Here is an 11,562-nt window from a genome sequence, read left to right as displayed (position 1 = left end):
TGAACACTCAACAACTGCTACTTATGTGCCAACTACCGTGCTAACTACTTCACATTTATTATCTCATTTAATCTTCACAGCTCTGGGAAATAGAAGCAATTATGATCCCCAGTTTACAGATAAGGAAACTGAGGCTCAGAGAGGTGACATCACCTGCCCAAGGTCACACTGCTAGGAATTGGTATAGATGTGATTTGAACCCAGGCTTGCCTGACTCCAAAGTCTTCTATGACAATTAAGGTCAGATGACAACTTGCCCAGTGCACAGGTGCTTATATCAGCTCTCTCCCAAATGCATCTCCAAATGCATCTGCTGCCTCAGGCTCACTTCCTTCCATGCTTCGAAGACCAAGCATCATTTATGGAGTGACTTTTGTGCGCCAGAATGTTTTATACACATTTCCACACGGAATCCTCACTCTCCACCTTATGCCCTTCTAGCACTATTCCCATTTCTCAGAAGAGTAGCCGAGGCACAGACGTGTGGTGACTGCTTAAGGTCATACAGTCCAAGATGAGATGGCAGAGCCAAGATTCAAACCCAGGTGGGTTGGCCTCAAAGCAGGGACTATCAGAAAAGAACACAGACCCTGGGAGAACTGCCTCACTTTCAAGGCCAGGTTCCCTCCCCTGTTAACACCTTATTTGTTTAGGCTCTAAGCAACAGCTCCGCCCTCCCTCCCCAATGCCACTATCCCCCTTGGCCTAGATGCCTTCCACACCCTTTCTCTTGGCCTGCAACACTTCTCCCAACCACCAGCTGCTTAGTCAACCCCCACTCACCAACTCACCTCTTCAGGAAGCTTCCTGTGTCCCCACCCCATTCCCTGACATTTACTCTCATAAACACATTGTACTTTGCCTCCTGTTCCTTATCACGGTTTCTAATTGTATTTTGATTTGTCTGATCATTTGTTTAACAACTTGTTTCCTCATCAAACTGTAAGCTCCATGAGGGTCTGAGTCTGTTTTGCTCCTCATTGTAGCTGCACCACTGGCAGGCTGCCCTACACATGGTTGGTGTGTAATAATTTTTTACTGAATGGATGAATCCATGAATGAATAAATAGCTATCAGGCACTTTACACACATGACTCATTAATTCCACAATTAACTCATTGAATCCTCACAACTGCTCTGTTCCCATTTTAGAGAAGACTTAGGTGCGGCTGAGAGCTAGAAGGTAGTGGAGCTTAGATTCATCTTGGGTCAGTCTGCCCCTAAAGTCACTGACCTCTACATAGCACCTGCTGCCTCCCAGCACCCAGTGGCCACAGGCAGGATTTAAATAGTCATTGGTTGTCAGACCACACTGCCCAACTTGAGCCTGGAGGTCACTGACTCAGCAGGCACTGGGGCCTTGTCGGCACCACCCAGTTGGTAGTTTCTGCCCTTCTAAAGTCTTAGGCTGCTCTCCCTCCCACTCCCTTTTTGGCTTCCTTCCTTTCCAGAGAGGGAAAAGGACTAGGAATTATAGCCAAGGCAGCCCTTCTGAGGAAAACAATTCTGTGGTGAAAAGAGCCCAGTTCTGAGAGCAGAGAGACATGGATTTAAGTCCTGGAATGGAGACTGCCCCTCTTGGAGCTTCTGCGTCTTGTTCTGGATTCTACCTGGGTTTCTGAACCACGTGTCATCCCTTACCCACTTCCTGATTCCTAGGCCCCCAGAAACAGCTCGGGTGCACCACTAGGATCACTTTTCCCAGGAACCTTGGTGATTAACAATAGCTGGGGGGTGGCCTGTGCCTAAGTTTATGGTGACCAGAGAGATGGGGGACTGGCCTGGCACCCTCAAGTCCCTCCCTGGAATGCTAAGGGGTTGGGGGAGGGAAGTCTCTCTCAGGGGACACCACACCTGGAAGGGAGAAATACGGGAATGGAAGCCAAAAGATATAGGTTTGAGATCCAGGGTCATTTCAAATTCCCTGGGTGACTCAGGGTAAGTCATGGAGTTTTCAGTTTCCTCTTCTGCAAAACGAGGACAGTATCTGCCTTACAAAGTTGCTCTAGAGAAGTAACTGAGGTACAGGTGAATTTGTCACACTGATACCCAGCCTGCAACCCTTTATAATCGACAAGGCGCACATATACACACTCACGCATGAATCCTTAACAAATACCCCAGGGCACGAGGCAGACATGACTACTCTTACTTTGCAGGACAAACTGAGACTCAGGTAAGTTCAGAGAGCTGTCTGTGGTCAGAGTGCGGTGGCGGCTGAACCAGGGTCCAACTCACCTGACCCTGGCCTTTCAGAACCAGCTCCCAATCCCAGGACCCCGGGCCTCGCCCCGGACGGATCCTTTAACAGCGGGCTGGAGCCTATGACTCACTCTCCCCACCCTACTCTTTGCCCGGCCTGAGACCGGGAGGGAAGGGATAAAACTACCACCAACTTTAGGGGTGTCCACAGAAAGTTCATAGGCTTGGCCCCTTCCTTCCACCAAAGGTACTGGTTATTTGAACTCTAACAAGACGAATTAGCCTCTCAATACACTTTGTACGCGTTTTTACACTTTCTTAGGTGGGATTTTCCTACTTTGAATTTAGGAGTTGGTTTAGTTTAAAATCCACCCCCACTTCACTTGGTTTGCCCCTTGCTGTTGACTCCGATTACGGAAGTAGCTCGGGTGGAGCTCCCGGGACAGTACCCTTGAGTACGTCGTTTGCGTAACTATTTAACTGACATTCTACTCAGGCCAATGGAATGCCCGGAAGCACCAGGCAGGTGGGGCAGAGAGCCAATCAGGGCGTTTGGCGGGGTGTGGCTGCGTCCCGGGGCGGGGAATCGCGTAATGGCGGACGCGGGCCGGTTTAGCGCGGCTGGGGGCGTAGCGCGCTGAGGGGGGTCTGGCTGTGTGGCAGCCCGCGACGCGGCCGGCGAGAACAGACCCCGTGCGGAGAAGGGCGGCCGGCCGACCAGCCCCTCTGTTGCTGAGGGCGACCGCGCGAGACCAGGTGAGCATCAAGTCCCCGCGGGCTGGCCCGGCCGTGAGGCGCCGGGCCTGGTCGGGCCGCCCCTCCCAAGCAGCGCAGGGTCCTGGGGGAGTGGGTGCCGCGCCTCCTGCCGCAGACCGGCAGAGACCCGGTGAGCGGTCAGCGAGGGGTGGCGCCTTACAATACACTCACCTCCCCAGGGAGAGGTGTGCCGGAGATCCCCTCGGAGGCTTGGAGGGGCCCGCGAGTCTGTGAAGCTGCGAAAGTGTCCCAAGCTGACCTAGCGCTGCCACCAGCTCGTCGTGTGACCTTGGGCAAGTCACTTCTCTCTCTGGGCCTCGTTTTACCCATTTGTAAAACGAAGGCTTTGCAGGCAGATGTACATGAGTTGGATCCCAGACGTTGTCTGAAATCTTGGGCAAGTTCTTCTCCAGGCGGAGCCTCAGTTTCCATATCTGGACCATGAAGGCGTTGAAGTGCTCTTTGAGACCTCTGGCCTAAGTTGCAGAGTGGAGGAGAGGAGTGTGTGTGTGTGTACGTACGTGTGTGTACAGGATGGTCTGCAGAGTAAGGAGGAGAGTTAGCTAAAGGGGCCCATTGAGGAAGGCTCTGGATGGACCCTAGGCTATGATGAGGTAGAGTCCCGTTTTCTTGGTCCTCCAGGATCCTAGAGCCTCTGAGATGGGGGAAGTTTTATACAGTTAGTTCTCCATAGAATCAGAGAAGAGGAAGGAATCCTTGGAGCCTTTTGGGGCTATGATTGAAATTTAGGCCCCAAAGAATTCAGGAGGGTTAGGAGGAGGAGGAGGGGGAACATTTATGGTGCTCCTACTATGCGTCAAACATGTTCTTGTTTAATTTTTACAGCCTCATTTGAGAATTTACACATAAGGAAACTAAGTTTCAGAGGAGTTAAGTAACTTGCCCAAGGTCACACAGTAAGGTACACAGCTTACCATCATTAAGGTGTTTTCCTTTGAGAGTCACTGGGCAAGGGGGAATTGTCCACTTAAAGGAAGTTTGCTTTGTCACAGATGGGGGTCAGGTTCCAGTCCCAGACACTTGAATTGACTTCTAGCATGGAGACAGGATGGGTCTTGATCTCTGGATGGTTAATTATAAGTACGTTCCCTTTGTGCAGTCTGTGAGTTGGAAAGGACAGTTACTAAATTGGAAAAGTCACTTTGAAGTGGATCAGAACCTCAGAGAACTCAGTTTGAATCATGACTGCATGGCCTGTGGAAGAAAGTTCACCAACTATTGGTGCATAGACTTGACTCTTGGTTCAGAGCGGTGCTAGCCCAGTAGCTTTTTCTCTTCCCTAAGAAGGCCAAGTTTTCCTGGGGTGGAAGAAATTTCCCATTTGTTAGTGCAATCCAAAGTCTTTGGATTCCTGGGGTGAAAGGTTCAATAGCCGGCCTCTTGATTAAGGGAAATACTCCTTTCTTTGTGCTCCCTGTTATTTGACTTCTAGATGAGTGAAGATTGTGGACTTGGAGTGGGTACTATAGATAAATTGCAGCCCTTAATTTTTCCAAGCCTCAGAGCTTTTTGTTAATCAAAATGGTAGGACGGCAGTGTGTATTGTTCTCGTATGTCAACGGTAGGGAAGAAAATTGGAAGAGGAAGTTGCTGAGAAAGAGGGCGTTTCTTAGCATTGGAGCCAATATGTATTTCTTTGTTTGAAATTCTAAAACCAGAAAAGCAGCAGCTGAAGGAGGAAGGAAGGAAAGAACTGTGAAACTCTTCTTCGCTTTGAAATATCTTTAAGGACTGTTCTGTTGTTGTCCCCTGTCCAAGGCTCTGTTTTCACAGAAAAAGTCAATTGTAATTTGTTCAACGTTCAGAAGTTGTATTCTAGAATGAAAGAATTTTAAATCTTAAACTTTCTGAGATAATTTTTAAAAAATCAGAACCGAATATGTTGTTTATTAGTGGATGATTCTTTCAACATAATTACCAATCGCAGCCTTTGGGTTTTTTTTTTTTTTAAACTGTGATTTAAATTAGTGGATTTCAATCTAAGAGGAATTGATCTAGATATTGCATGATGCAAATGTCCCCATCACCTGAAAAACACGTAATGGTGTGTTCGTTTTTTGACGTTTGTTAAGTCTTTATAATGCTTTATTTTACCGGATTGTGTATGTGTGAATAGTTAAGACACTGAGTTTATTGCATGTAAAATCTACATTCACTCTCAGTATTAGTTATATTTTCTATGTAAGATTTAGTCTTAATTAGTATACCAGTCTACAGTACCTTGGGGCCAAAAAAAAAAAAAAAGGTTCTTGGGGCCAGTTGTGCTTCTGAAATGAGAATTTTTTGAATTTTGGATAGGGAATATGGTACATATACTGTATGTTATGTAACATCCCAGAAAGGTGTGGGGCAGCACCTTGTAATCAAATGCATTACTATTTCTTCGGTAAAACATCAGAATGTTCACACCAACTGGGATAAATAAATACTATACATAGCCTCATGTCATTTCATGTCAGGATTTGCCGCCAAATGAATAATGAAAAACTTGTTTGTTTATACCTTTTGGATTTTGGAATTGAATTAAGGGATTGTGGACTTTTATGGATAAAACTTGTATGATGACAATAACAATTACAAGGACAAATATTGTAAACCAAGCTAATTTTAAAGTCATGGATCCTAAAAACAGTATTACGTAGAAGACACATTTTTTTCTTTCTTTCACATGGCAGTCTTATTCTAATTAATATATGCCAATATTCATTTTTCCTTAAGTACCAGATTTTACCTTTTAATACTGTCATTGGGCCCTGTTTTAGATGTTTGAATGACACCCTGCCCTGTTTTTTTTTAAAGTAATTTATAGGGTCTTGTGCTCATCAATTTTTGTACAGCAGTTAAGAGAATTGTACCTTTTCCTACATAATTCAGAAAGAGACGAATCAGGTGAGGATCTGTAGATTCATGTTTGCAGAATTTTAAAGCTGATGTTCCCTTCCAGGTGGTCTTTAGTATGAGGTCGTTGCTGCTGGATGAGATTTAGATCAAAATCTTTTAATTTTTTAAGCCTCCACAATTTGTTCATCTTAGTAAGGAGTTTACTAAAATATATTTAGAATTTTTTTTTTTTTTTTTTTTTTTTTTTGCGGTACGCCCACCTCTCACTGTTGCGGCCTCCGGACGCGCAGGCTCAGCGGCCATGGCTCACGGGCCCATCCGCTCTGCGGCATGTGGGATCTTCCCGGACCGGGGCAAGAACCCGTGTCCCCTGCATCGGCAGGCGGACTCTCGACCACTGCACCACCAGGGAAGCCCTAGAGTATTTTTTATTTCAAGTGTATGCCATTTGAAAAACTAGAGTTTACCAGTCTTATGAATTTGGGTGATTTCTTTAAATGGCCAAGGACGTCTAGGAGCAAATTTACAAAAATTCAGTCTACTCTTTGCTTTTCTTGGGCACTTCAACTATAGAGTGAGGTGGACTGGTATTGTTGGAGGTTAAAGAATTATTTCTTCTCTTTATTTATTAAAGAATATTTATTTATTCATTTGGCTGCATCAGGTCTTAGTTGAGGCATGTGGGATCTTTCATCGCGGCGTGCGGTCTTCTCTAGTTGTGGCGCGCGGGCTCAGTAGCTGCGGCGCTCAGGCTTTCTAGTTGTGGCACACGGGCTCTAGAGCATGTGGGCTTAGTTGCCCCACGGCATGTGGGGTCTTAGTTCCCCAACCAGGGGCCGAACCCGCATCCCCTGAATTGGAAGGCAGATTCTTAATCACTGGACCACCAGGGAAGTCCCTGTTTCTTCCCTCCCTCCCTCCCTCCCTCCCTTCCTTCTCTTTCTTTCCTATAAATTTATTTATTTATTTTTGGCTGCGTTGGGTCTTTGTTGCAGTGCGGTGCACAGGCTTCTCATTGCGGTGGCTTCTCGTTTCTGAACATGGGCTCTAGGCATGCAGGCTCCAGTAGTTGTGGCACATGGGCTCAGTAGTTGGGACTCGCGGGCTCTAGAGCGCAACGGGCTTAGTTGCTCTGCGACGTATGGGATCTTCCTGGACCAGGGCCCGAACCCATGTCCCTTGCATTGGCAGGCGGATTCTTAACCACTGCACCACCAGGAAAGTCCCTCTGTTTCTTCTCTTTAAAAGAAGGCCCTTGACGGCATGAATTTGAGAGATTCTGGTCTTCAGGACAAACAACCACCTCTTTTGAGGGCCTCAGTTCATCTTCCTACTTGGGTTATCTCCATAGTTCTTAAGAATGGTACTTTCACTGTCTGGGGGATAGAAGGGGTATGGAACAGTGTATCAGGAGTTGAAGGTGCAGTTGGTGTGTGACTGGACTGGGGAATAAGAGCAGTTGTTATCCAGACTACCTCAGTTTCTTTTGTTTCATAAGGATTGATAATATTGCAAAAGGGTTACAAATTAGTGAACAAACATACTATTACAAGTTACTCTGTTGTGACTGTGGATAAACTCTTCAACACAAGAACTGTATTTTATACTTCTTTTGTATTCTTTAACGCCTAAAGGCCAGGGCATCAGACATGTTGCATCAGAATTTACCATCAAAAAATAAATTATATCTGGGAACTCCTTTGTCAGTAAACAACCAGGGTTGAGAACCATTGAGGTAAGCACATGGTAGGTGTTCAATAAATATATGTTGATTAATTATCTCTTGGTTCTGGCATGAATTGGGTAGGGTGGAAGAGGACCCAGATTTTTTATAAAGTAAAAATAGCTTTCCAGGATACCAACACACATCCAACAGTTGGCAGATCTGGATCCATAGTCAGTTCATTGCTAGTTACTCTACCAGCATAACCACCCTGACTTTGTGATCTAGGCAAGATTGAATACAGTCTTGTCAGCAGGCAACTGAAAGTTTTATTTAATCCTTGGGTAGTGGCCTTACTGATTAATAAGATTGGTTGGGGTGACAGTCGCTAAATTGAAAGAATTCTTGGGGATTTGGGTTGGGGAGGTAGGCTGCTGGGCACCAGCAGTGCCAGGGGAAGAAGTAGAAAGTTATAATTTGACTGTGTCTCCAACACATAACACAATGTATGGAACATAATTGGTGTTCCATAGTTTTTGTTGACTGAAGAAATGAATGGTTCTTTGTTTGAAAAGAGGCATATAAGTTGTGAAATAAGATGCTTCCTACTCATCCTTCAGAACTGAACTAAGATGTCATCTGTTCCATGAATCATTCCTAGGAAAAGTTGAGTGACTCCCTTGTATGTCTTCTCCTTCATTAAAGCATTTATCAGATATTGTCAAATCAGATATCAGACAAATTATAAAACTCTTTCCCCTACCTAATAATGAGCTCCATAAGGGCTGGGCTGTATTGTTCATTTTTGTATGACTGGTGTGTAACACACAATAAAGCCTTTTTTTTTTTTTTTTTTTTTTTTTTGGCCATGTGGCACGTGGGATCTTAGTTCCCCGACCAGGGGTTGAACTCGTGCCTCCTGCTTTGGAAGCGAGGAGTCTTAACCACCGAACCGCCAAGGGAAGTCCCAATAAAGGCAAAATAGATTCTAGTAATGTTTAATTTAGGCCTCTGTCTTCTACTTCATTCTTGTAGGCTTCTCTTTCTTCCAGTTCATGGTCTTTACTTTTCAGTTCAGATCAGCAAACATTTATTGAGAGGTAGGTCTTCGTTGGGCCTTGGGGTAGGGTTTCTCATCCTTGGTGCTGTTGACATTTGGGCTGGATAATATCCTGTATTGTGATAGGCTGTGCTGTGCATATTTAGCAGTAGCCCTGACCTTTACCCACTACCTAGTATCACCCTTCCAACCCCCACCCCAGCTGTGACAACCAAAAATGTCTCCAGATATTGTCAAATGTCCTTTGGGGAGCAGAATTGCTCCCTGTTGAAAACTATGTCAAGGGTAGTGGGTTCATAGAGGGAAATAAGTGTAGATGTCCTCACGTGTGTACTATCCTTTCATTTGTTCTTTCTGGTTATACAGTCTCATGTCTCTGACTTTTGGATAAGAAAGAAAAATGAGGGAAATCAGCAGGTGACAGCCTTAAAAAATGCACCATTGGGCTTCCCTGGTGGCGCAGTGGTTGAGAGTCCACCTGCCGATGCAGGGGACGCGGGTTCGTGCCCCGGCCAGGGAGGATCCCACATGCCGCGGAGCGGCTGCGCCCGTGAGCCATGGCCGCTGAGCCTGTGCGTCCAGAGCCTGTGCTCCGCAACGGGAGAGGCCACAACAGTGAGAGGCCCGCGTAATGCAAAAAAAAAAAAAAAAAAAGCACCATTATTTTTTTTCTGTCTAAATTTTATTTTATTTGGTTTAAATATATTAGAGCAGTACAGACAGCTGAATTATTTACACAGATTTTTGTAAATTCAGTTTCCACCACTGATTAGGTGGAGTAAAGAACTACTAGAATATTACTACCTTGAATAAAAGACTCAGCTTTTCTCAGAAAAGCTGTTTAACACCTAAAGAATAACCAGCATTTTTTTTTTTTTTTTTTCTCCAGTACGCAGGCCTCTAACTGCTGTAGCCTCTCCCGTTGCGGAGCACAGGCTCCGGACGCGCAGGCTCAGTGGCTATGGCTCACGGGCCCAGCCGCTCCGCGGCATGCGGGATCTTCCCAGACCGGGGCACGAACCTGCATCCCCTGCATTGGCACGCGGACTCCCAACCACTGCGCCACCAGGGAAGCCCCCAGGATTGGTTTTATAGAGAACCTGGCAGGACTTGTCAGGATTCTTCTCAGCTAACTTTTTTTTTTTTTTTTTGCGGTACGCGGACCTCTCACTGTTGGGGCCTCTCCCGTTGCGGAGCACAGGCTCCGGACACGCAGGCTCAGCGGCCATGGCTCACGGGCCCAGCCGCTCCGCGGCATGTGGGATCCTCCCGGACCGGGGCACGAACCCGCGTCCCTTGCATCGGCAGGTGGACTCACAACCACTGTGCCACCAGGGAAGCCCTCAGCTAACTTTTGAGCTTCATGGCTAAGATATAATATATCTTTTAGTGTTCCTACATAGATACTTTATAACTCTAAAAAACATGTTTAGCTAATGAGCATGCTTTTCTAAGCTCAGTATTTTTTGTGATAGGTAGATTGGTCAAGGCAGTGGTCCTTGGTGCCAGTGGGCATTCATAAAATGATGACAGATTAGTAGTAACACTGGGGAACTTCGCGCCTTTGGCCAGCCTTCTACAATATAACATAATCATTCATGTCTTAGTCACCATTAAAGTGAAGTTGAATGAGTGTTTTTTTTTCCTGTTCCATTTGAAGTTATGAATAGTACTCTAGAGAATTCAAATGTATAGTTATGAATGGTATCTCAGAATAGTTACCATTTATGCAAGTGAGACACACTTCTTAACTTAGGAACCAAACAGAATTGAATTAGAAAAGAGAAGAATAGAAACAAGAATTGTTGAATGCTTGCAGAGGAAATAATGTTCAGATAAAGAAGTACCTCAGGAAACTTTGGTCTCCATCATGATTTCTATACACTAATAAAGAAAAAAACAGTTTGAGGTTGATGGGAGAGGCTATTAAACTTTGCCTATGATATTACCTTTCAAGCTGTTTTTCTTTTCTGGTAAAATATGGAAAAGCTCAAGACATAGTCTCTTAGTTATAAGATTAATTCTAGTTGAACCAGGTTAAGTTTCTTAATTTTTTAAAAAATTTTATTTTATTTTTGGCTGCATTGGGGCTTCCTTGCTGTGCAAGGGCTTTCTCTAGTTGCGGCGAGCGGGGCTACTCTTCGTTGCGATGTGCTGGCTTCTCATTGTGGTGGCTTCTCTTGTCGCGGAGCATAGGCTCTAGGCCCATGGGCTTCAGTAGTTGTGGTTCACAGGCTCTAGAGTGCAGACTTAGTAGTTGTGGCACACAGGCTTAGTTGCTCTGCGGCATGTGGGATCCTCCTGGACCAGGGCTCGAACCTGTGTCCCCTGCATTGGCAGGTGGATTCTTAACCACCGCGCCACCAGGGAAGCCCGAGTTTCTTACTTTTAAATTTATTTATTTTATTTATTTATTTTTGGCTGCATTGGGTCTTCTTTGCTGCACATGGGCTTTCTCTAGTTGCGGTGAGTGGGGGCTGCTCTTCTTTGTGGTGTGCAGGCTTCTCACTGCAGTGACCTCTCTCGTTGTGGAGCACGGGCTCTAGACGGGCAGGCCTCGGTAGTTGTGGCAGGCGGGCTCAGTAGTTGCGGCTCATAGGCTCTAGAGCACAGGCTCAGAAGTTTTTGGCGCGCAGGCTTAGTTGCTCCGCAGCATGTGGGATCTTTCCGGATCAGGGCTTGAGCCCGTGTCCCCTCTATTGGCAGGTGGATTCCTAACCACTGCGCCACCAGGGAAGTCCAAGTTTCTTATTTTTAGAATATAGAGGCCCTCTTGGGAAGAAGCAGTGGTTCAACTCAGTTCCAGTTTGAGTGAATATGTGTGTGTATATGCACACATACATACTTACACATATATTTATGATGTGGCTTACGGGGACATTTGAATTTTGTAATTGACATAGTAATGAGCAATTCTTTTACTCATGTATTTAGAATTGAGACCTTTTTCTCCTGTGATTATGCCATTGTTCTAGCAAGTCCTCAGTCTAGAAAGCTTTCTTCAAATCATATCTTGAGT

The 11,562-nt window shown here is 45.6% G+C and overlaps 1 protein-coding gene across 1 annotated transcript in view; it reads left to right on the top strand.

Annotated features, from left to right (window-relative positions):
- Positions 1–2,790: 2,790 nt before the first annotated feature.
- The window catches only part of WASF2 (WASP family member 2), a 71,185-nt gene continuing 62,413 nt past the window's right edge, over positions 2,791–11,562 (top strand). Inside the window, 1 exon segment of the mRNA XM_060017087.1 lies at positions 2,791–2,958. The gene's annotated coding sequence lies outside the window, so the exon portion shown is untranslated.

The sequence above is a fragment of the Delphinus delphis genome, chromosome 1 (assembly GCF_949987515.2).
Source record: "Delphinus delphis chromosome 1, mDelDel1.2, whole genome shotgun sequence".
Taxonomy (NCBI): domain Eukaryota; kingdom Metazoa; phylum Chordata; class Mammalia; order Artiodactyla; family Delphinidae; genus Delphinus; species Delphinus delphis.
Note: the sequence above shows the minus strand (reverse complement) of the source record. Positions and strands in the feature narration are given on the sequence as shown.